At 45.0% G+C, this 25,731-nt stretch overlaps 1 long non-coding RNA gene across 1 annotated transcript; it reads right to left on the bottom strand.

Moving 5' to 3' along the window:
• Positions 1-13,799: 13,799 nt before the first annotated feature.
• On the bottom strand, positions 13,800-16,764 carry LOC107280895 (uncharacterized). Its single transcript, XR_001545887.3, has 3 exons — positions 15,869-16,764; positions 15,672-15,796; positions 13,800-14,046 (listed from the first exon to the last, which is right to left on the bottom strand). It is a non-coding gene; the product is annotated as an uncharacterized lncRNA (long non-coding RNA).
• Between the last annotated feature and the right edge of the window lie 8,967 nt (positions 16,765-25,731).

Raw genomic sequence — 25,731 nt, forward strand, 5'->3', positions numbered from 1 at the left:
TGTCCTTTGCCAATATGGATTTCTTGGTATTTCAATAGAGCAAAACTTGATGTTTTATATGTTCCACCAAAATGTTTCAGTCATAAGTTCAAATGTGTTTCACCATCTCAATAGATTAAAACATTTTCTATTTACTCGGTGAAACATTTTTCCCAACTAGTAAAAAAGCGTCCGATTTTCTTAAAAAAACGGGCGTCCGATTTGTAGGCTCTTCCTCACTAATATTGGCATAGAGTCCTAGCGGCTCAGTCTAACTTGTACGCCACTTGAAACGATGCACTAGCTAGCCTCACCTAGCACCAAAATAATACTACCAGCATAATATTGATGAGTTTTGCCAGACCAAGATTTCAGAAACGGTTTTTTCTACTGATTGTATACTAAAATTACTCTCCTATTTGTTTCTTAAATTCCTATCACATGATAGGTTGGTGGTGAATTTTTTTAAAAAAAGGTTTTAAAGGTGTCCACAGTGCTTCAAAATTAATGCTTTTTCACATTTAGATCGATCTTCATAGAGGATCCCGAACGATCTAGACATGTGTGGGGACAGGTGTTTGGCTAGAGATTAGAGTTTAAACCTAGATACTTTGCAAATGAAAAATGAAGTACCCCTTTACTCTCTCGTTTTCCGCGCGCACGCTTTTCAAACTATAGATTAGAGTTTAAGCCTAGATACTTTGCAAATGAAAAATGAACTAACCCTTTACTCTCGTTTTCCACGCGCACGCTTTTCAAACTATTAAACGGTGTGTTTTTTTACAAAAAGTTTCTATACGAAAGTTACTTAAAAAAATCATATTGATCCACTTTTTTAAAAAAATAGCTAATATTTAATTAATCATACGTTGATGGACCACTCCGCTTTTGGTGTGCACTGTTCACAGCTGGGAACTCAGCCAGCCGAACACAGCCTAAGGGTGCGTTCGATCATCCCCTTTTCTAACTTCTACTTTCTCTCATTTTTCACGCGCACACATCCCCGAACTGCTAAACGGTATAAATTTTTGCCAAAAAATTTTCTATATAAAAGTTACTTTCAACAATCATATTAATTTATTTTAAAAAAATGCTAATACTTAATTAATCATGTGCTAATGAGCTACGTCGTTTCCCGTGTGGGAGAAATGGGTTACGAACCCATATGTTCAAACACAGGATTAGGGGCTATGGGAGAGAATTTGGTGTCTTCTTATTTTGGGATTTTTAATAGGAGCCGTGCTGGACTTCGATTTTTCTCCTTTCACCCTAAAAACTATTTGGGGGCTTAGTGTTCGAATTTTCTCCTTTTGCCTCAAAAACTATTTGGAGGTTTAGTGTAGGTTCTACTAAATATATTCTAATGCTCAACATAGTCTCTCGTAGAGTTGTAGTTGCTAGTTCACGTGTATTATATTCCCTCATTCCCTAAATATTTGACGACGTTGATTTTTTAAACATGTTTGACCGTTCGTCTTATTCAAAAACTTTTATGAAATACGTAAAACTATATGTATATATAAAAGTATATTTAACAATGAATCAAATGGTAGTAAAAGAATTAATACTCCCTCCATTATTTAATAGATGACGCCGTTGACTTTTTCTCACATGTTTGACGTCTTAAATTTTTGAATAAGACGAATGGTCAAACATGTGAGAAAAAGTCAACGGCGTCATCTATTAAAAAATAGAGGTAGTAGTTACTTATATTTTTTAAATAAGACGAACGGTCAAATATGTTTAAAAAAGTCAACGGCGTCAAACATTTAAACATTTAGAGAAGGAGTGAGTATATATGGTTTTTAAAAAAGAATCATAGTAATTGTTTTTTGAGTTTGCTCGTAGTAGAAAAAATGTGTCATAAATACGTTCCAGCGTGGGGAAAACGTACGTGACGTTACACCGTAAGGTACCATGAATTTCCACATGCCGTTAGGACGTAGTACCACTAGCACGTTCGTAGATCCCCGCCGGTCACGACTCGTGGGTCGTGACGTTGAAAAACCTAGAGGAGGATTAAGGTCCGGAACTTTCCCCCGCTTTGACCCTCCGATCGTCGCCCGCGCGCGTCACACCGGGAGGTGGACTTTCCACACGAACAGAGGCAGATCGAAAGCGAAACTGCTAATTAGCGGTCAGACCAGCGCCATTCCTCCGCGCGGCGTAGCCACGTGGCGCGCGGGGGAGAGGAGGGCGGCGGGAGAGCGCACCAGTAGCCTTTTTTTTTTTCGGTTTTTTCCTCTTTTTCTACGGTTTTTCCGATAATACTTGCTCCCGGGCGACCGACGCAGGGGAGCTGGATCGGGCGCTCCCCCGCGCACGCCCCCACGTGCTGCATGCAGATCTGGGCCCCACCATGTCTCTGCTCCTACATACTATTGCAATAAATCACTCACATATTTTGGAACCCCTCTGTTAAGGGAATTTGGTTTATTTTTTGTTCCACAAAATATGTTTCAACTAGTGTACTTACAATGTTTCACTATGCATAGATCTAATATTGCAGTGAACTAAAATACTCCATTACAATAAAAAACCCACATATTTTGAAAACCCCCTATTAAGGGAATTCGGTTTATTTTTTTTTCCACCAAAAGTGTTTCACCTAGTATACTCACAATGTTTCACTATGTATAGATCTAATATTGCAGTGAGCTGAAATACTCCATTGCAAAAAAAAAACTCACATATTTTGGAAAGCCCTATTAAGGGAATCGTTTTATTTTTGTTCCACCGAAAAATATTTCATCTAGTGTACTTATAATGTTTTACTATGTATGGATCAAATGTTACAGTGAACTGAAATAATCTTTCGTTATTTGCTGAAACATTGTTTTTATATAAGGTGAAACAACACCCGATTTAAACGAGTGAAACATTTTCGATCTACTTAGTGAAACAATTCCGATATACCTGGTGGAACATCGTGCAACATTTAAAAATAATTCAATAATAAACTAAAAAAATTTCGTCAGAATATATCCATGTGTGGTCTTGTTTTGAAGATTTAATTGCAACGAATTTAATGGTGTAATCGGATCATAATTTGGATAAGTAATTTAAGAGAAAAATCAATTTAAAGTAGTTTTTGCATGTAAATCGGACGCTGACGGCATGCTGACGTCAGCGCCCGATTTTTCTCCAAATCGATCGGGCGACCGATCCGTAGGCGCGTCCGGGTTTTTCCGGTTTTCTTTCTTTTCCCTGCTGTTTTCCCCCTTTTCTCGGTTTTTTCTTTGGGTCTTTTTCCGGTTTTTTTTAATATATAAGTATCTTCGGTTTTTAAATCTATACTATATAAACTTTGTGCATGTATATATTAAAAGTGTATATATCTGTGTATAAATACATATAGTATATAGTATAGTAGTATAAGGGATATAGTAGTATAAGGAAGAGTATAGTATACTAGTAGTATATATAGGGGATAAGATTAAAAACTGACCGCGCGACTGCGGCCGCGCGCGGTCAGTCGCTCATCAGCATCCCCCCGATCGAGAGGGTTACGTCAGAGAGGAGCGTGATGGCACCGATGTGTGGGTCCTATCACACCCGCGGGCCCATTTGTAAGTTACCAGACGTGCACCCCTTTCTACCAGTATTACGTGTCTATGCGCGCGTAATACTCGTGTCGATGTGTTATACATACGTACACATTTTAGTATTATGAATCATATTAGATCCATAATAGTAAGTCACATCTAATACTATATATTTTTTTTTCTTTCACTAAAGGAGTACGTGCTTCGAGCTGCTAAGCACACTTACGTGTCCACTGTCACGTTGGTAGGGTTTGTAAATTTCGGTTCGATATTTTTTAAACTTATTTTATCTTAAATTTTTATTTTTTTTGAACTTAATTAGCTATATTTATTCAGGTTTGGTAAAAAATATTTGAATTTTGATTTTTTTCAGAATTTCGATAATTTTGGTCTCCGATAGATTTGGACCATCGCCTAATTAAATATCCATCAGGAGCCGCTTGCGTCCTGCTCCCTCCGTTCTATAATAGGTGACGTTTTTTACTTTTTATTTGTAACATTTGACCATTCGTTTTATTTGAAAAATTAGTGCAAATATAAAAAAAGATAAGCCATAAAGTACTTTTGATAATAAAGCAAATGACAAACAAAATAAATAATAATTTCAAATTTTTTTAATAAGACGAATGATCAAACATTGACAAAACAAATAGTAATATGTGACGGAGGTAGTAGAGATGAGCACCTACGGAGTACGGACGCACGTCGGCAGTCGGCTGCGTACGAGAGTACCCCGTCTGCTGGCGTCTGCTGGGGGATAGCATTTGACTAATAAACCAGTGGGAACATGTTGCCTGTCCTGGAGAGAGATCCAAAGACGAATCGAGGACACTACTTTTGTTTTCTTCCAAATTCCATCTCGGTGAGCCGGACCGACGAACAACTCAACAACTTATATGGAATAGCATGTAATAAGTATTAAATATATTATTGTTATCAGTTAAAATACATTATAGAGATGGTAAACGATTACTATCAGGATATAAGCTTACTACCAGGTATAAGTATTTTAGACTAGGTTCCGCCTTTTTCTTTTAATTGTAGCATGGCTCACGTTTAGAGAATTTTTTCAACGAGTTTCATCTTATTATCCATTATACATATGCACATACTCTCTCTGTACTCGTAAAGAAAGTCGTTTAGGATAATATTTAAATCAAAACTTGGGAATATAAATCATAAATAACTCTCAAGTTGTTGAGTTTGAAAATGTAAAAATTATATGAATATATTTATCTTGAAAAATATTTTCATAAAAGTATACATATATCACTTTTCAATAAATATTTTTATAGGAACAAGAAGTCAAAATTGTGTTTTGGAGACCATGTCGCTATTTAAAATGACTTCCTTTATTAGTATGGAAGGAGTATTATGATATCTCTCCAACCAATGACCTACATTGAGAATGTCTTTATGGTTAGTACAGCTACTTGGGCTGTGGGATGGCAGGGCAACCTCGATAAGAATACTCATAATTATTTATATCCTTTGAAATTTGTATTTTAAGAATACAATGTGTGTTCGGAAGGACAGGTTTAGGTATGCTTTTAGCACATGTAAAACGAAGATACGGATTAGCGCATAATAAATTAAGTATTAGTAAAATTTAAAAATAAATTAATATGATTTTCTTAAAGCTATTTTCTATCGGAAAGCATGTACATGAAGAACGGGCGAGCATAAATTAAGAAAATGTGAATTCGAACACACCCTACTAGACATCCCATCTCTCCTTTAATTTTTACCCACTCAAAAACGCTACGGGACATGATCCCATCCCTTGCATTGGCACGGTAAGCATCGCGGCCTCCTTCACCACATGAGCAGCCATCGACGAGATGCCTCCATTCACCACGCAAGCAGGCATCGTCGGCCAACACAGGGCTTCTATGATGGCCATGGAAGCCATGGCAGAGAGAGAGAGCGCGCACGCTGCCGATTGCGCGATTTGAGATGTGGCAACCCCGAGAAAACTGTTAAAATTATAAGCACATAATGATTTAATTTATTCTATAAATAAATCATGACATTGCAGATCTAAACTAGCATGAACACATCATTAGATCTACACATATAAACTAAACAATAAAATATGAACAGATCAAATATGCGTAACATATCGAACACGTACCGAGGTGGCGGAAAGACCGGTTGCTCGGCAGGAACTACTCGCGGTTGCGGGCGTCGACAAAGGCGCGCAGCACGCGAGCGGAGAGTAAGGCGAGCCGTCGCGGACGAACAGGGAGCAGTCGCGCGAAGCGCTTCCCAAAAACCTTATTGTCGCCTTCTCCCGGTGCAGGACGTCGAAGGCAGAGGTTCCGGAGACCTGCTCTCCTGATCGCCGGTGCACGTCGGCGAGCGGGATTGAGTAGTCTACGAGCGACGGCGCAGCACATAGTAGGAGGCAAACCCTAGATTGATTTCGCGTGTGTTGCGTGAAGGCGGCGGCTCGGTTTATATAGAGATAGGTCGCTTGATTAGGGCGCCCGCACGACCTCCATTCCGTGTAACCGAACCGGATAAGTCGCGCGTAACTTATCCGTACTCCACGCCATTTTCACGCACCTGATTTTTCGAAATGCTTCCAAAACAAAACAAATCCGAATTTCCCGCAGCAAAACAAAACTGCAAAAGAAGGCTGCATCTGCGCAAGGGTGAGGAGCCAATTTTGCAGACCATTCGACGCGTACGTCGTGCACGCGCGCCGCTTGCCCTGGGTGGCCAGGCCAGCGAGCGCGCGCGTGTTTCCCCTCTTCTCTCCACCACACATGCTTCAAGTGGCTAGGAGGGCATCCTCCCTTTTAAGGAGGTCCCCCTCTTCTAGAATTAGCAAGGTGGTACTAAACTCCACATGCATGCCATCCCATGAGGTGGGTTTTTGTGATTTTCCAAAGAATTAATCTTCGAATGGGCCTTAGCCCATCTATTAATTCCAACAATCCCCCACCAAATCTCAAAATCCCACTGAGATTTGTCTTTTCCAATGTACTGTTTATATACCAGCGGTTCGATGAAGACCGATTAAGGTTGAACATCCACCTAAAACTCCAAGCTACACTTACTCACAACTTGAACAATGGACTACGCCTTGAATTGCAAGTCTTGTGCAAGCAAGTTTCACTCAGAGTCTTATCTGGTACTAGACCGTCTATAGACTACCCCTCGGGTGGAGCGTATAAGTCATACTCCTAAGTCTTTAGTAAGCTTCCTAGAAGATTCACCCAAAATCTCCATAGACTGCGACCAACAGTCAAGCTCACAAAGGTGAGTTCTTTCAAGAATGCACTGCAGGACAACATCTTCGCTAATTAAAGCCAACAGAACTCATTAAGGCATAGCCAACCTGCCTTGCAGCTCACGAGAGTACATGCATCTTCACTTAGAGAGGGTATAGATTGGTACTCTCCTCTAGTTTACTAATGGTTTGTTCTTCCCAGGTTCTAATCTACGGGATCTCCGATCACCGATCACATTGACTGGGTTACCACCATAGTATAACTCACATGGTCTCAAACCCATCTCCTTCGATGCATTGTCTATAACATTTCGTGATAGTCCCTTCGTGAAGGGATTTGCCAGGTTTCTAGCTGTTTGGATGTAATCCAACGTTATAACTCTGGAGTTTCTCAATTTCCTAACAGACTTCAATCGTCTTTTCACATGTCTAGACGATTTCATATTATCCTTAGAACTATTCACTTTGACAATTACCGTTTGATTGTTACAGTTCATAAGGATAGACGGCACCGGTTTTTCAACAATAGGCAGATCCATTAATAGATCACGTAGCCATTCTGCCTCAATAGTAGCAGTATCCAATGCCGTCAGCTCTGCTTCCATGGTTGACCTCGTCAAAATAGTCTGTTTGCAAGACCTCCACGAAACAGCACCACCACCTAGTGTGAAGACATATCCACTAGTAGCTTTGATCTCTGTTGACGTAAAACACGAGGCCTGTGAGATCTGCTTAACTCCAGTGCATGTCCAAAACTCGCCTTCGGGTGTGCTAGCGTGCCAGTTGATTTGATCCTGCAATCAATAAGAAATAAAAACAAAGAAACCACAGTTAAACCTATAAACGATAGCCGATCGGCTAAGTGCCGATGACATATCATTTATCTTTGAGCTGATGTCATATGTAAATCGATCGGCGGTTGTAAATAGATAATAAAGAACTAAATCTATTCGATCGGCTATAGATATTCACAATATATAATTCTTATATGGATATACACTTAAATCAAGTGATTGGGATAGATCGGTCGCCATGCCGAGACAGTATAAATCACTTAGATCGAAATATATATTAATAACAGGACTATATATGTTCATAGCATAGCCGATCTAGTAGATCTAGCATGTATCGGCTAATACTCCGATACAACTCTATATTAAGATATTAAAACAAGTAGAACATACCAAACATAAGCTGAATATACTTAGATGCAATAATATCTTAACATAAAGGGCAGATTTAACGTATCAACAAAGCATATAGAGTAAATATAGTTAAATCAGATAAGATCGGCTGAAACTCCGATGCTACCCTAATCGGCAACCAGAAGGCAGGCTAGAGATTGATATTCTAAGAACGACTTAATAGATCAAACTCAACTGATGCAGCATTAAGTATGAAAAGAAGAACAATATCTAAACAATCAAGTCGCTGGAAGTTTCATAGAGTGGTAGATATCTCATATAATCTAAGTCAACGTCGATGTCTAACCTAATCGGCTGCCCTCTACCGATAGATGTTAGCCGATTGTAGGTTAGATAGCGATATTGCCAAAGATTATGTAAGATATATGATAACTCAACGAATTACATAAACAAGATTAGAGTGTCATAAAGATGGAAGCACTAATCCCGAGAACGCAAGCCGTCATAACAAGTTTTACCTCTTGTTGAAGATTGAAACCGATGCAGCTCAACCCGAAAGCAAGAACTCGTCGAAATAAAACTAAAGCAAAAGGGTGGCGATGCGCCGAAATTGTATTGAACGTGTGTGTTAATTGATTACATGGGGTTCGGGGTCTATTTATACCCGAAAATACAAACTATGTCCATATCGGACACGACTCTTATCTCTAATAAACTCTAAGATACCACGAGTCTTTGTGGCAGACTTTTGCCCAAACATATCTCTAAGGAATCTCTTTGCGGTAGACTTCTCAGGACTCTATCCATGCGCGGCAATCATCTTGAAGCATATCAACTCAACCCGATGTTGCACACCAAGTCGTATTGTCAGAATCGGCTGTATCGGCTTACCCAGTCTGATTCGGACCCAGCCGATCTTGATCGTAGCCGATCCGGACTCCAACCGATTCTTACTCTATTCTCGAATCGATCTCCACCTTTGATTCTGCTTCGTTCTTATCCTCATCTCCGATACTGATATAACCAAATTTGGTTGTTAACAATCTCATCCACATCAGAGATCCAGTTAGAATCACTATAACCCTCCAGTACCGCAGGATACACAGTATAGTGAAGCCCCAATTCCATAGTACCTTTCAGACAGCGCATTACTCGCTTAAGCGCACGCCAGTGATCATCGCCTGGATTAGAGGTAAACCGGCTCAACTTGCTCACAACAAAGGAGATATCTGGCCTAGTTGCACTAGCCAGGTACATCAGCGAGCCAATGATTTGGGAGTATTCCAGTTGATTCGTAGCAATTCTCTTGTTCTTGCGAAGCAACAAGCTAGGATCATAAGGTGTTGGAGAAGGCTTACTATCAATGTAGCCAAAGTGATTCAAGATCTTCTCCACATAATGGGACTGCAAGAGTGTAATCCTATTCTCACCTCTAATTAGCTTAATGTTTAAGATAACATCAGCTACTCCCAAATCCTTCATATCAAAATTTTGAGACAAGAATGATTTAACCTCATTTATCACCTCAAGGTTTGCCCAAATATCAGTATGTCATCAACATACAAGCACAGAATAACTCCATCACCCCCACCATGGCGATAGTACACACATTTATCTGCCTCATTGACTGCAAAGACTGCAGATGTCAATGTTTTGTCAAATTTCTCATGCCATTGCTTAGGAGCTTGTTTCAGACCATACAAAGACTTCAACAATTTGCACACTTTGCCTTCTTGACCTTCAACTACAAACCCATCAGGTTGATCCATATAGATCTCCTCATCCAGCTCTCCATTAAGAAAAGTTGTCTTAACGTCCATTTGATGAACGAGAAGACCATGTGAGGCTGCTAGAGAAAGTAGCACACGAATTGTAGTAAATCTAGTAACAGGTGAGTAAGTGTCAAAGATATCTTCGTCTTCTTTCTGAGTATAGCCCTTAGCAACAAGCCGAGCCTTGTACTTTTCAATAGTAACGTCAGGCCTAAGCTTCTTCTTGAACACCCACTTGCACCCCACAGGTTTACACCCATAGGGTTGCTCTGTCACCTCCCAAGTCCCGTTAGCGATAATGGAATCCATTTCACTATGGACAGCCTCCTTCCAGTAGTCTGCATCAGGAGATACATAAGCTTTTGAAATTGACTTAGGAGTGTCATCCACAAGGTACACAGTGAAATTATCACCAAAGGACTTAGCCGTCCTTTGTCTCTTACTCCTTCGAGGAGCTTCACTGACATCCTCCTTAGTGACATGTTCATGTGTATGTTCAGTTTGTTCTGGTGGTGTGATTGAACTGGGAATTATTTCAGAGGGTTGGCTCGAACTACTGTGTGTATCCTACATTGGGAAAAAGCACTTAAAGAAGGTAGCATCACGAGACTCCATAATTGTACCAACATGCATGTCAGGTACCTCAGATTTAACTATTAAAAATCTATAGGCAATGCTGTGATGAGCATATCCCAGAAAGACACAGTCCATAGTTTTAGGTCTCAGTTTGCGCTTCTTCGTTATTGGTACATTGACTTTCGCCAATCACCCTCATGTGCGCAAATAAGAAAGTGATGGTTTCTCCCAATCCATATCTCATATGTTATTTTGTCCTTATTTTTTTTAGAAACTCTGTTTAACACATGATTCGAGGTCAACAATGCCCCCCCCACCATGCCTTAGGTAGTCCCGCGGTGTCCAACATGGCATTCACCAAGTCAGTCAGTGTGCGGTTCTTCTTTTCAGCAATCCCATTAGTCTCGGGAGAATAGAGAGGCGTCCTCTCATGTATGATGCCATGTTCCTCACAGAATAATTCAAACTCATTTGAGAAAAACTCTCCACCACGATCAGACCTAAGTCTTTTTATCTTTCTGTCAAGTTGATTTTCAACTTCTGCCTTATAAATTTTAAAATAGTCTAGAGCCTCGTCTTTCGTTTAAACAAGTACACATAGCTAAATCTAGTAGCATCATCAATCAACATCATGAAATATCGTTTTCCACCCTTCATCAACACCCCATTCATTTCACAAAGATCTGAATGTAGTAGTTCTAGTGGTGCCAAGTTTCTCTCATCGGCAGCCTTGTGAGGCTTGCGAGGTTGCTTTGATTGCACACAACTATGGCACTTAGAACCTTTGACAATGGAAAACTTAGGAATTAAACACATGTTGGAAAGCCGAGACATCAAGCCAAAATTAATATGACATAAACGTGAGTGCCAAACATTAGTCATCATCCACACTGCCACAAATATGGTTGACAGACTTATTGCAGAAATCAGAAAGGGAAAAGCGGAACAGGCCTCCGCACTCATAACCTTTACCAATAAAATATCCATGTTTAGACACGACTACTTTATTAGACTCAAAAACCAACTTAAATCCGTCTCTAGTTAGACGGGAGCCACTAACAAGATTCCTATCGATAGAAGGGACATGCTGCACGTTCTTCAGCTGCACGATCTTTCCCAAAGTAAACTTCAGATCTACTGTGCCAACACCATGAACAGAAGCATGTGACCCATTCCCCATTAGGACGGTGGAACTCCGTGCGACCTGATAAGAAGAAAACAATGAGATGTCAGCACAAACATGTACATTGGCCGCAGTATCAACCCACCAATTAGTAGATTGATTAACTGAAAAAACAGTAGGTAAATTACTATACCCGCTTCCATCTCCAGTGTTGCCAATGGTCACATTAGCAGACTTAGAAGTCTGCCCTGCAGGTGCCTTCATACCCTTGCGCTGTGGATACTTCCTAGCCAGATGACCAGGTTGGCCACACACAAAGCAAGTCCTCTCATCCTGATTAGGATTGTTGTTGTTCTTCTTCTGCTTCTTGAAGTTGGTGTTCTGTTGAGCTTTGTATTTCCCCTTGCTCTTGTTCTAGGCCTTGTGCACAACATTGGCACTGGACTGCCCACCATCGCCCTTAGACGCGGCGTCCTTTTCCCGAGCTTTCTCCTCAACATTAAGAGATGCTACCAACCCCTCAACGGAGTATTCCTGTCTCTTGTGTTTGAGTGCAGTACCGAAACTTCTCGAAGATGGAGGTAGTTTCGCAATAATGCACCCGGCCACAAATTTGTCGGGTAAGACACACTTAAGGAGTTCGAGTTCCTTAGCTATGGTTTGTATCTCATGAGCCTGTTCGACTATAGAACGGTTGTCAGCTATCCTATAGTCATGAAACTGCTCCATGATGTATAGATCATTGCTAGCATTAGTAGCAACGAATTTAGTATTCAGTGCATCCCACAACTCCTTAGCGTCAGTCATGTGCATATACACCTCGACCAGACGTTCGCCAAGAACGCTAAGAATGCATCCCACAAAGAGAGTAGTGGCTTCCTCGAATTGCTTCTGCTGATCAGCAGTAAGAATTCCTTCAGGTTTGCCAGTACTCACCCAGAAGCATTTCATAGCTGTCAGCCACAGAGTGACCCTGATCTACCATCTCTTAAAGTGCACACCGGTGAATTTATCCGGCCTCAGTGCATCGGCAAAACTAGCCACGGTAAAATCACAGCGCCTATAATAAGGTTTTTGGATTGTTGAAATTATAAGCACATAATGATTTAATTTATTCCACAAATAAATCATGACATTGCAGATGTAAACTAGCATGAACGCATCATTAGATCTACACATGTAAACTAAGAAGTAAAACATGAACAGATCAAATATGCGTAACATATCGAACATGTACCGAGGTGGCGGAAAGACCGGTTGCTCGGCAGGAACTACTCACGGTTGCGGGCGTCGATGAAGGCGCGCAGCACGCGAGCGGAGAGGAAGGCGAGCCGTCGCGGACGAACAGGGAGCAGTCGCGCTAAGCGCTTCCCAAAAACCTTATTGCCGCCTTCTCCCGGTGCAGGACGTCGAAGGCAGAGGTTCCGAAGACCTGCTCTCCCGATCGCCGGTGCACGCTGGCGAGTGGGATGGAGTAGTCTACGAGCGACGGCGCAGCACATAGTAGGAGGTAAACCCTAGATTGATTTCGCGTATGTTGCGTGAGGGCGGCGACTCGGTTTATATAGAGATAGGTCGCTTGATCAGGGCGCCCGCACGATCTCCACTCCGCGTAACCGAACCGGATAAGTCGCGCGTAACTTATCGGGACTCCACGCCGTTTTCACGCACCGGATTTTTCGGAATGTTTCCAAAACAAAACAAATCCGAATTTTCCGCAGCAAAACAAAACTGCAAAAGGAGGCTGCATCTGCGCAAGGGTGAGGAGCCAATTTTGCGGACCATTCGACGCGTACGTCGTGCACGCGCGCCGCCTGCCCTGCCTGGCCAGGCCAGGCCAGCGAGTGCGCGTGTTTCCCCTCTTCTCTCCACCACACATGTTTCAAGTGGCTAGGAGGGCATCCTCCCTTTTAAGGAGGTCCCCCTCTCCTGGAATAAACAAGGTAGTACTAAACTCCACATGCATGCCATCTCATGAGGTGGGCTTTTGTGATTTTCCAAAGAATTAATCTTCGAATGGTTTTAGCCCATCTATTAATTCCAACAAAAGCAACCAAATAGCGGTGGTGGTTTCGATGATGGTGCTACCGAGGTAATCTCTGAGTCTCAGAAAAACTTAACCTAAAAAAGATATGACTACATATGGCTGTATATATTCTTCCCTCTATTTTTCCAACTCATCATCTCTCTTATTTTTCACGCGTGGTGTGTTTTTTTAAAAATATTCTATATGAAAGTTATTTTATAAAATCATACGAAGCTATTTCTAAAAAAATAGTTGATACTTAATTAATTATATAATAATACATATTTCATTTTGTGAAAGCGGTTTAAGATAGGATCATATATATATTTATTGTATTAGAAGAGAATACTTCTACGTCGAGGTTAATTTTTTTTAACGGACTAAATATGACCATATTACGTAAATTCCTCCACATGTCTAGAAGATGAGAACTAACATATCCTACATGACGTGTGTCAGTGTCACATTAATTCCTTCACCATTAATTGAATTGTTTTTTCCGCTCGCCAACGATCTCGATCTCTTCGCTTCTTCGCTTCTAGACGTTCTGACTTTCCTGAATGTTAGTAGCATGCATGTTCCAACTGTTTGATCCATCGATCGATGTCCTTTTCAATACGTACTGCTTGGTATAGGTTTCATCTGCAAATTAACTCGTGTTAATTTAAGAGTGACAACAAGTCCAGATTTCTAAACATGTGCATGGCATATTTCTAGGGAGATGTTTTCTTTCTATGCCACTTAAGGACATCCCTCTTATATATATATATATATATATATATATATATATATATATATATATATATATATATATATATATTAAATTTGTTTGGTGCTCCATGGTGCCCGGGCACCATTGTTGAAATTGAGTATATACCCAATCCAAATGAGTATGAAACTTTTTCAATTACTTAGGTATTAACATTAACTACTTTACTAACTAGTTTAAAGCAAGTTTGAACTGAATTTGAACTTGTTTTTGTTAGATTTTGATTCTAGGTATATAGCATCCATACATATAATTAGTTAGGTATGTAATCATGGATTGTGAAATAAAGTTAAATTTGAGTTGTTTTGTTGATAAGTATAGGTATGAATCAAATTATTATAACTAGGTATATACTCACAATTTGAAAATTTTGAAAAATTTGAGTGATTTTGTGCATTAGATACCATGGTGCCCGGGCACCATGGTGCCCCATATGAGTGTCCTATATATTAAATTTGTTTGGTGCTCCATGGTGCCCGGGCACCATTGTTGAAATTGAGTATATACCCAATTCAAATGAGCATGAAACTTTTTCAATTATTTAGGTATTAATATTAACTACTTTACTAACTAGTTGAAAGCAAGTTTGAACTGAATTTGAACTTGTTTTTGTTAGATTTTGATTCTAGGTATATAGCATCCATACATATAATTAGTTAGGTATGTAATCATGGATTGTGAAATAAAGTTAAATTTGAGTTGTTTTGTTGATAGGTATAGGTATGAATCGAATTCTTATAACTAGGTATATACTCACAATTTGAAAATTTTGAAAAATTTAAGTGATTTTGTGCATTTGAAACCATGGTGCCCGGGCACCATGGTGCCCCATATGAGTGTGCTATATATATATATATATATATATATATATATATATATATATATATATATATATATATATAAAAGCACGAGTACATTTAGATCCACTATCTTGTTTAAGTGACTCATTGAGCTCTAAAGGACCTCTGACCAGGTCTGACCGCCAACGTGACACGCCACGCAAGCACCAATTTACAAACAAGCCCCTCCGCAATAGTAGCATCGTCGTCCCGCCCCTGCAGCAGCAACTGCGCCTGCGCGCCGCTCTGGCTCCGAATGTGGCGCCTCGCCAAGCGCCACTGCGTCGCCGCGCGGATCCGGGAGCTCTGGCTCCGACTGTGGAGGAGCTCCGCCGTGCGCCGTCCTCGCCGTCGCCGGCGTATGCACTCACCGAGTTCACCGCTCGCGCTCTTCCTCGTCGCCGCGCTCTACCAGCACCTCGAGGCCGTGAGCTTGGCGAGCTCGCCGGCGGCGATAGGTGGCTCGTTTCGGGGTGCGACCAAAAGACAAAATGAAGAGCATGTTACTGTGATTCCATTCCTCTACTTTTCTCGGTTAGTGGACATCGGAGTAGCGCCGGCGGCGAGTCCGAGCGGAAGACGTTTTCGGGTGGTGGTGCATGTGCGCCTACGACCATGTATTGCTTAAATGCGTGCATGCATGTGGTTCTATTATTTACCAGGAGGCTCACTGAAGATTGACTGTGGCTTGGAGAGGCCCGACGAGGACTTGGCGATGGATGGACATTGGCGGCGGCGGTAAGAACCTCCGGGATGACGGTGACAGCTCAAACGGCTCCAAGATCTAGCATGACGTCCACGAGGTTAGTGAGGTGACAGGTATGGTGTATGCGCGAGGAATCGGACAATGGCTCACCAGAGGAGGCGGAATCAACGATGGTAGCCGGCAGTCAGAGTTGGAGAAGATGATGCCGATCTCCGTCCATGATGCTTCATTCTCCACGGTTCTTGAGGGGTTTTGGTCGTGATGGTGTGGGGATACTAGTGGCGTGGTGGCTCGGCTTGACTTGGTCCAGAACGACGGGAACGGCGATGAGATCACGACGACGTCGCGCAGAGCACGTCCCAAGGCCGGCGATGACACAGTGGCGTTCCCATTGATTTGCTGCACGATAGAGGATGAAATCAAAAGGAGAAATCTTCGGAATGGTGAGTAGAATATGGAACAGGAAAGAGATAATGGCGAGCGCGGCTTGACGACAATCGGCAATGCATCCTTCTCGGCGGCCGACGATGGAGTGGAAGGCGAGGAGGACACGATGGAGCTCTCCCTCTCGGTTTCTTTGGCTCAGGGGTGGAGAGCGGCGAGAGAGGAGGCGCCGGCGACGTGCGCGGGGTGTTGCACGAGCCGCTCTTCCCCATCGAGTGGACACCGCCACCCGCCTCTCCGCCACGCCCGCCTCGCCGACACTTCCGTCTCTCCGCCATGTCTGCCGTCGTGCGCGCCGACTGTTGGCCCGTCCCCGCGCGCCGCTACCCGCCTTCACGTCCGCCTCCGCTGCCGGCTACACGAGCGCGCCACCGGCGCCCGAGCAAGCCCGCCTCCCCCGCCGGCCGCTCGCACTACCTCCTCCTCTGCTCTCGGAGCGGAAGGGCAAAGTCGGCGACGCCGCGCGGGAGGGCAGCGGGGCCCGCCCCGTGCGCCACCATCTGCCGCCCGCCCCTCCATGTCGGCGTTCGCCGCTCGCCACCAACGCCTCGCCGTGCGCACCTGCCGACCTGTGTCCGAGAGAGAGAGAGATTTAGGAAGACGGGAAGCAAAATAGGGGGCAAAATGTAAATATTTTGCAACGCTGGACCGCCACATAAGCCAGTCAACCTGGTCAGAGATCCTTTGGTCCTCAATGAGTCACTTAAATAAGATTGTGGATCTAGATGTGCAATTTACAAGATTATAGACCTAAGTGACACCCGCACTCAACTTTAAGGACCGGCCGTGTATTTTACTCATATATATATATATATATAATCAAAATAATTTTGATTTTTTTAAATGGTAACAAAAATTGGTATCTGATATATTAATTCCAAAAACATACAAAGACAAAAAAGATAATAATTCTAGCTAGTACGCATAAACTCGTTGATCTTGATGGCAAATAGATTTATGTTTAAGGTGGAGGAGAGAGGAGAAAGAAAAAAAAGTGGGCTATAGATTTGGCCAATCGTAGAATGTGCTCCAATAATCTATATGAAAAAGACGTGGGATATGTATTAATTAATAATGTTGTATGGAATATATATATCTAAAGCGATATATTATATGAGTTCGCTATAGATTAGATGTAAGTGATTTATTAATCTTTATAGCTAGCAATTAACTATACTGCTGAACTTGCTCTTATAGCACCCAAATGCATGGATTCCTCTAAGGGCGAAGCTAGAGCGAAATGGAGGGGTTCATGATTGTACCACAAGTATATCAATATATATATATATATAACTTCAAGCTAAATTTTCAATGCAACCGCTGATCGATAAATTTTTGACATCAACAATAGAGACATACATGCATCAATAAAATAAAGAAGTGGAAAACATTGTTTTTTTAAAATGAAGAAAACCACTAATAACATTGATAAATGGCTACTGACCCATGAGCAAAAGATGATTCATGAAGATGTAAATGTGTAGAGATTTTATCATTCATTCAACTAAAGAAATAGAATGAAAATTGACATGACTTACATCCAAATTGCACCTTCAATTCAAATTCTCAAATTTTTCCTCCAATCTGCAATCTTACTCCGATTCTGAAGGACCCCAAATTGAAGCTTGGTGGCCTCCTAATCCTACAATATAAAAATTAACAACCAATAAAAATTTTAGGGCTTCGTATCTAATAAATCAAATTGATTGAAAAAGAAATAGATGAAGCATGTTTTCTTACCTTGGCTCTACTAACGCACAGTGTGGTTGTGTGCTGATCAGTTGGTGGAGATGGACTGATGTCGTTGTTGGCTTGTGACGCTAGCTCCTGGTTGCCTAGCTGTCGGCTTCCTGCCCGCGGCGGTCGCCAACTGAGAAGAGGGCGACCGGCGACGGTGAGATGCCGAGATGGGCAAGTGCTGACTGGGATTGGCTGATTGAGAGCAGCGGTGTGGAAGCCAAACAGACGCGAGGCGGAGTTGTCAAGACTGGCGGCGGCGCGGCACACGATACAAGAAGTCGAGAGGAGAAAACATCGATCTGGCTTCCACCCTACTGGCCTGCTCATGGGCTTACCACGTTAACTGGACTGCTGTTTGGGCTGTGGGTGCACTATATTGGGCTGAGGGGGGTGCATATAGGGCCGAGATATGGGGGTAATAACTAAAAGATATTTTTTGGGGGGTTCATCTGCACCCACGGGCTTCTACTGGGCTTCATCCCTGGATTCCTCTAAGCACCATTTCCAAAACTGTCGACGGTGGATACCCGTAGACCGGATATAGAGAGTATTGGGGTATGCTGGTACGAGGATCTACATAGTACGACATCAAGCAAACAGGAAACATGGATTATACTGGTTCAGGCCCCTTGGTAGGTAATAGCCCTAATCCAGTTGATATGCGATTATATGATGGAAACCACAGATTACAAAGGGAATAATGAAGCTCGACGATACCGACAAGATCGTAGTTGAGTTGATCCGACTAGATCTCCCGGCGACTTGGCTTCGATAAGCTCCGGCTTCGTAGGCTGTGGTGGATGTGTTGGCTCTGAGATTCGATGCCTTAGGTCCTCTCGGGGGGTCCCTTTTTTTACCGTAGGTCAGCTGGTCTCTAAGTAAGACTCAGAGACATTGGACCCGACACGATATAATGACGACCCAGTTCTATCCGAGTAGGACTCTTTCCATCTGTAGACTCCATGATGGACTTCCTTAACCTATGCTGAGAACGTCCGTATACACACAAACATACCATATCGATACGTGACGTATATCGAAGGGTAGAGGGTATACCTTACCCGTAACCCTGACAGTAGCCCCCGACTTCTGCTTAAATGAACTCGTGAAATCGATTGCGACTTCTGATGTCAAAATTGTCGTTGTTCTCGGTGTGGGGACCAAGAGACAAGGAGTGATCGACAACGTCGAGTGAAGCTCAACGGTCATGAGTGAATTTAAATTGAAGTCCGAAAAACTGCCGCGCGTAACGGACCTAAAAATTTCCGGCGGCCATCTCTCTCCTTTCCTGGGAATTCGCACCGGCGGAGGTGCGTCTATTTAAGGGAGTTTTGGGGATCCCATTTGAGGTCAGCCTATTCAAAAAACTCTCCAGCTTCCAAGCGTCCCTCGTCTTCTTCGCTCCTGCAAAAAAACCATAGCCAACTCGTCTCGGTCCTTTCTCCGGCGATCTCCGGTGGCCATGGATCTCGACAAGTCTACCTCCACCAGTGCATCACTGAAGAAACTGCAGGAGGATGGCGCCCTTCCCGGTCGCGGGGCCGCGGAGAGGGAAGTAGGAGGTACTAAACCCCAGCCTGTCCTGGGTCGCATGGTTGCGGTTGAGGACTTTATTCTCTGTGGTTTTCTTCTTCCGCCTTCTGAATTTCTCCTTTTGGTCTTGAATTTCTATGGTCTTTCCTTGCTCCATTTGAACCCCAACTCCATCGCCTTCCTGAGTATTTTTACGCATCTTTGTGAGGCCTACATTAGGGTGGAGCCGTTTCTTGACCTCTTCCGCTTTTACTATGAGTTACGCTGGATGGAATCCAAAAAGGTGTCCGGGTGTGTTGGTTTCCGACTTCGGGATGGCCTGAAGTCGCGATACATCCCCTTTCAGTGCCCCTCATCTCGCAGCAAATGGCGGGGGAGGTGGTTCTGTCTTCAGATAGAGGATTCGGATCCTGTCTTCATTTTACCTGAGGAACAGCCAGACAAGATTCCATCTTGGACCACCAAACCCGCCTTGACCCCGTCCCTCCAATCTTTCATCGATATCGTTGACGACCTCCGAGAACGGGGGTTGTCGGGGTATGAAGTTGCTGCCGACTTCATTGGTAGGCGGATCCAACCGCTTCAGGCTCGAGCCCATCCCGCCTTTGATTATTCTGGGCCAGAGGACGCGACCCGGGTTTCTCCTCGGGGTATTTCCTTTTTAGTTAAATTGACTCTCTTATGCGCGTGTTCTTCCCGGCTTATCGGGTTCTGTTCTCGATCTACAGGCTTGAATAGCGCAACCGTGGAGCGCCGCGTCGGCCAACTGATGATCAGCGGCCCGACAACGGCGAGCAACGTCCCCGTCCCCCTTTGCGAGAAAGGGGCAACCGAGCACGACGCTGCCATCAATGTAAGTGTACTTAGCTGTCCTTTTGCATTTTTCTTCCGGGATCGCATTATGACTTTATGAAACGTAGGCTCTCCCTCTGACTGATATCATCGGGCCGCTCGTGGACCATCAGGTGGCGGCGTCGCTGAAGGAGAAGGTCGCCAAGGAGGCGTCTGACGCTGCTGTTGCCGCTGCCACGACGAGTGGCGGCGACGTTCCGAAAAAGGGGAGGAAGTTCTCCTCTGTAGTCGGACATCGTCGGAAGACACCCACTCCCTCGGTAAGTTCTCCCGTTATTTGATCACCTAGTCGGAAAACTTCCACCTCACATCATATCGATTGTACTCCAGGCCTCGGACGCGTCTCTCCCGCCTCCGCGACAGCAGCGGCTTGTGACGCTCAGCGAGAAGTAAGTGAATAAATTTGAGGTTTCGTGATTTCGTCGAACTCTGTCTCAATCGTAGCCTTTCGCAGGGCGGTGCGAGCAAAGGCGGCGCAAGATGGGTCTGGAGGGACCTCCAGCGCATCTCCTGCCGTGGCCTCGACGGATGTCGTGGTCGTGCCCAGGAGCCGTGAGGCGACACCTAGTGGCCCAGCCAGCGATCTCGTGGCTGGTCGTGGTTCGCCGGCTGCCGTCCTCACCTGGGAGGAGCTCCAGGTTGAGATGGGGCGCCTCCTCGAGGCTGGTGTTCGCGGTGTTAGCCTCGAGATCGCGGAGGCGAGGGCGGCGGCTGCGTTGTCGGCGAACGAGCGCGCCAATCGACTGGCGCGCGATCTGGCGGAGGTTCGCGAGGACCTCCAGAAGATGAGGGAACTGGTGCCCGGCAACGAGCGATAACGGCAGGGGCTCGAGCACCGCATGTCAGAGCTTGAGAACAACTTGTTGGAAATCCGTGGCTCGTTGCGGGTCACCTATACTGGTCTGCACCAGCTCGCCGGGGAGTGCGGTATCAAGTCCACCATCCCGGCGAATCCCGATGAGTTCTCGCTGACGTCTTCTCTTGCGGAGCTGGTGATGGCGACGGAGGAGGTCCCCTCCAAGCATGCGGCCAGGATCGGAGAGGAGACGTCTAACGGGATCTACACCGGGGCGTGCCACGTCCTTGCGTGTGTAAGGCTTGCGCACCCTGAACTCGATCTGCGGAAGATCTTGGATCAGGGGGCGGCTAGCGACGCGCGCAAGGATGTGATGGAGGAGGTCGACGATCTGGGGGAGTCCGTCCTCCCGCTTTTTGAAGAGTAGGGTCTTAGCTCTCTTGTACTCTTTAGTCATGCCTTGTAAAACTTTTATTGGTCCCAACCGCCCTAGTGTGTGCGGTCATTGCCTTAGCTTTGTTTGGCATTTTGATCTCGAGTACTTTGTTGTCCTTTGTAGAGATGTTGATGTCGAGGATGTCCAGCAGCGCGGGCAGCCTGAGTTGCCAGTGGTCGTTCCGTTACTTGCGTCCGAACCATATGTGCCGGAAGGCGATGTAGATCGAAGTTCGCCTGTGGAAACGAGCATGGCGGCGACTCTCTTAGGTTGGTTGTCTTTGTTACCATTTCCTTTGCCCTTCCGTCTAGATCGACTTGATTTGTTGTGTTCTCGGGATAGAAGAGCAGCTTGACTTAGTCGTTTCCATGCTGAGCAGATCTCGAGAGTGCGCTTGTTGACCAGGATCGTCGCATCTAGTATTGGAGGACGAAGTTTGAGGTTGCGGAACTCGAGAGGACTATGCTGGAGGTGAGAAAGGACCAGGCCGTAGAGACACTCCGGGGTCGTGACGTGTGGTTCAACTCGTATCTGAAGAGTTGCTGCACATTCATGTCGAGAGTCTGTAGAGAGCTCCGAGTACCCCGTGGGGATCCCGAGGAATCGGCGGCCGGATACATCTCGTGGCTGAATGGGGGCCTGCGCTCAGCTCGAAGGCATCGGTCAACGTATCGACGAGGCCTTGAAGCAGGAGTGTCGTCGCTCAAGCCGATATGCCGGGGGGCACGTGCTGGCCTATATACGAGATCATCGTCCGCAGCTGTACCTCGAGTTCCTCCGCGAAGGGTTTTCTCGTTCTCGGAGAACTCCTACGGAGATAGATGGCCTGGCGAAGTCGATGGCGCCGCTGGCGGAGATGGTTTTCCAGTCGATGGACTGGTGTTGGCCTTCCTGGTAGTCTCCATGTCCTGTGACAAATGTCTTTGGAAAAAGTGTAATATAGTTTTGGATTTTGATAGAATTGTAAGAAATACTTGTGGAATAGAAAAAGAAATCTATCTAACTTCGCGACTTCGATCAGTCGTTTGAGTTATACACTCTCCCTAGCCCCCAGCCTTGTCATCGGAGAATTCTTCTCGGAAGATAAGGCTCTTGGACCTTTGACCTGCCTCGATTGAACAAGCACTGATCCTAGCCCCTCAGCCGTGAAGTTGGAAAGTTTATTTCCGATTACATGGCTTGGTTAATATGCACGGCAAGAACTCTTACACGACCAGATCTGACATGGTCTTTCGTCTCTACAGGATCTGACAAGGCCTTATCGGCTCTGGGCGTCCCCAGCCGAAGTTCCCTTAGGTTCCTCGGAGGCCTTGTCAAGACGGCGTAAAGGGACATGAGGATAGGTTTCAACGCTAGGTGTCATCTGGGTAAGGGATCATCGGGAAGGAACACTTTGATTGTCGTCTGTACTTAAAAAATAGGCTTTATTGAGGCTGTAAGATGTCTTACAAGTATGGATACTATTGACTTAAACATAGAATTTACGTACTTGATCAATGTTCCAGGAATTTGCCAACTCGTGGCCATCGCCGTCTGCGATTTTGAATGCGCCTGGCCGCAGAACTTGTGTGATCGTGTACGGTCCTTCCCATTTGGGTGAGAGCTTGTTGCGTCCTGCTTGGCTTTGAACCCGTCGGAGGACGTAGTCGCCGATCGAAAGCGTGCGTGCTTGGATGCGCTTCTCGTGGTAACGGCGAAGGGCTTGTTGGTAGCTGGCTGCTCGAACAGCAACTCGTTCGCGATGTTCCTCGAGTAGATTCACATCGTCGTATCGCTGCTCCTCCTGATCCTTATCGGAGTACTTATGTACTCGTGTACTTTGATGTCATAGCTCGGTGGGGAGGATGGCCTCTGAGCCGTACACGAGGAAGAAGGGTGTCTCCTTGTTGGACGTTGTCGGTGTAGTACGCACGGCCCATAGTACTGATGGAAGTTCCTCGACCCACTTCTTGTCGTTTGACATGAGCCTGTCGTAGACGCGGGTCTTGATTCCTTGTAGTACTATGCCGTTTGCCCTCTCGACTTGTCCATTGCTCTGAGGGTGAGAAACCGAGGCGAATCAGATCTGGACTCTCAGCCTGATGCAGTAATCCTGGAAATCGGCACTGATGAACTGGGAGCCGTTGTCTGTTATGATACGGTGGGGCAATCCGAATCTGCAAAATATCCCTTTGATGAATTTGATGGCGTTGTTGGCCTTGATTTCCCCCGTGGGTGTCGCTTCAATCCACTTGGTGAATTTGTCGATCGCTACGAATAGGAACCTGTAGCCGCCTTGTCCTCGTGGGAATGGCCCAAGTATATCTAGCCCCTAGCACGAGAACGGCCAAGTGAGAGGGATAGTCTGGAGTGCTTGCGCTGGCAGCTTTGTGTGTTTACTGTGGAATTGATAGGCTTCACACCGCTGAACCATGTCGCAGGCGTCTTTGAGGGCGGTTGGCCAGAAAAACCCTTGTCGGAAAGCTTTTCCGATTAATGTCTGACCGGCGGCATGTGACCCATAGATCCCTTCATGTATGTCGAGGAGGAGGTGTCTGCCGTCGTCGGACGAGACGCATTTTAGGAGTACCCCGTTTGGTGCCTTCTTGTATAGATCGTTGCCGATCATACAGTAGACTTTTGCTTCACGGGATATTTTCTCGGCTTCTGCGTCGTCCTCGGACAACTCTTCGCTGCTTATGAATTTAATGAGTCGGGTGCGCCAGTCGTCCGTGGTCTCGATATCGGCAACGGCGTCCTCTACCTCCGTAGCCCCCGAGCTGGTGTCGGGGGCGACCGGGCTATCTTCGCCGCTTGCCTCTTTCACTGATGGCCTCGTCAGGACATCCAGAAAGGTGCCAGGTTCAAGTGGTTCTCGTTTGGACGCACGTCATGCTAGATCATCTGGTTCGATGTTGTCTTTACGGTATACATGTCAGACCTCGATCCCATCGAACCTTTTTTCCAGCTTCCTGACTTCTGCGAGATAATTGTATAACTCGGGGCTAGAGCACTTGTAATCTTTATGCACCTGGTTCGCGACTAGTTCGGAATCCCCTTTCACGATCAGTCACCTGACTCCGAGTGCAGCTGCAGCTCTTATCCCGGCGAGTAGTCCTTCGTATTCGGCTGTGTTATTGGTTGCCCTGAAGTTGAGGTGAATTGCATGCTTGAATTGATCTCCCGAAGGTGATGTCAAGATGAATCCTGCCCCTGCTCCCTGGCTGTTGAGTGCGCCTTCGAACGCCATTGTCCACGTTTCATTGTCGATTTGGTTGTCTGACCTGTTATCAGGCATGGTCCAATCGGCTACGAAATCGACGAGTACCTGGGACTTGATGGCTGTTCGTGGCACGAAGTGGATATCAAATTGGCTTAGCTCGACTACCCATTTCGCAATGCGGCCGACAACGTCTTTGTTTCTCATGACTTCGCCGAGAGGGAAGGAGGAGACAACTGTGACCCTGTGGGCTTGAAAGTAGTGGCGTAGCTTTCTTGATGTCATGATTACTGCGTAGAGCAGTTTTTGGATCTATGGATATCTTGTCTTTGCGTCGTGGAGAGCTTCGCTAACATAGTAGACTGGTCGTTGCACCTTCTCTCTCTCGATAACAATGACAGTGCTAACGGAATATGGCGTGGCGGCAATATAGAGAAATAATTCTTTATTAGGTTGGGGGGCAACAAGTACAGGTGGATTTGATAGGTAGCGCTTGAGTGCAATGAATGCCTCTTTGGCCTCCTGTGTCCATACAAATTTGTCTTGCTTTTTCAATAGAACGAAGAAAGGTTGTCCTCGCTCTCCCATCCTAGTGACAAACCTGCTTAGTGCTGCCATGCATCCGGTTAGCTTCTGTACTTCCTTGAGTCTTCTAGGTGACTTCATGTTCTCGATTGCCTTGATCTTCTCGGGATTTGCTTCTATTCCTCTGGCAGAGACGAGGAAGCCGAGTAGCTTGCCTGATGGTACTCCAAACGTGCACTTCTCTGGATTGAGCACGAGGCGATATCGTCGGAGGTTGTCGAACGTTTCCCGCAGATCGTCAATCAATGAGTCGCTTGTCTTGGTCTTGACAACAATGTCATCAACGTAGGCCTCGACATTGTTTCCGAGCTGGTCGCTAAGTGCACCTTGGACCGTGCGCTGGAAAGTGTTTCCTGCGGTTATTAGTCCGAACGGCATCTTAACGTAGCAGAATACCCCGAACGGCGTGATGAATGCTGTCTTCTCCT

The sequence above is a fragment of the Oryza sativa genome, chromosome 5, assembly GCF_034140825.1.
Source record: "Oryza sativa Japonica Group chromosome 5, ASM3414082v1".
NCBI classification, from domain to species: Eukaryota; Viridiplantae; Streptophyta; class Magnoliopsida; order Poales; family Poaceae; genus Oryza; species Oryza sativa.